Source organism: Pteronotus mesoamericanus, unplaced genomic scaffold, assembly GCF_021234165.1.
Source record: "Pteronotus mesoamericanus isolate MK-2021 breed Mesoamerican mustached bat unplaced genomic scaffold, CSHL_Meso_final contig_433, whole genome shotgun sequence".
In the NCBI taxonomy this organism is placed as follows: Eukaryota; Metazoa; Chordata; class Mammalia; order Chiroptera; family Mormoopidae; genus Pteronotus; species Pteronotus mesoamericanus.
Genome location: NW_026555163.1, coordinates 1,340,210 through 1,340,937, shown reverse-complemented (window position 1 = coordinate 1,340,937; position 728 = coordinate 1,340,210). Strand labels below are relative to the sequence as shown.

At 39.1% G+C, this 728-nt stretch overlaps 1 non-coding gene across 1 annotated transcript; it reads right to left on the bottom strand.

Annotated features, from left to right (window-relative positions):
- Positions 1–274: 274 nt before the first annotated feature.
- Positions 275–339, bottom strand: LOC129073813 (small nucleolar RNA SNORD78). The gene has a single exon (XR_008529472.1). It is a non-coding gene; the product is annotated as a small nucleolar RNA SNORD78 (small nucleolar RNA).
- Positions 340–728: the final 389 nt, after the last annotated feature.

The following is a 728-nucleotide window of genomic DNA, read 5'->3' as shown; positions in this document are numbered from 1 at the left end:
ACATTTCCACCAGTAATGAATGAGGGTTCCTGTTGCTCAACATCCCTGCTAGCATTTGGTGTTGTTGGTGCTCTGGATTATGGCCTTTCTAATAGGTGTGTACTCATATTAAAGAGGAACCACACATATGCAGAATTCAGTTGTAGGGAATCAGTTCCTTAGGGACAGTGTTTCTCAAAGTGTGACCTGGTAACAGCATCAGAATTCCCTACAGTATGTGAAAAGTACAGATTCCAGCACCACACATTGAAAATTTGTAGTTTGTTTTTTTTTTTTTTTCAGTGTTAAATCTGTCTACATGCTCATTTCAGGTCAGACATTTGATCAACATCATTACAAGAAAATTTGTAGTTTAATCAAGCTCCCCAGGTCTTCTAAGGTGGAAGAACACTTCCTCAAACTTCTAAAAACAGTGATTATCTTCCTGAGAAAGTCACAGGAAATATTTGTCTAATAACAACAAATTAAAGATCAAAACCCACAAGAGACTTATATTTGAATGTTTGGAGATTATAAATTCTAAGATAAAGTCATTACCTTTTTTATTTTAGTATTGCGGGCTTTAAGGAAAGAATACTGCCCTGGCTGATGTGGCTCAGTGGACTGAGCACCAGCCTGAGAACCAAAATGTCTCTGGTTTGATTCCCAGTCAGGGCAGATGCCTGTGTTGCAGGCCAGGTCCCCAGTTAGGGATGTGAGAAAGGCAATTGATCGATGTATCTCTCCCA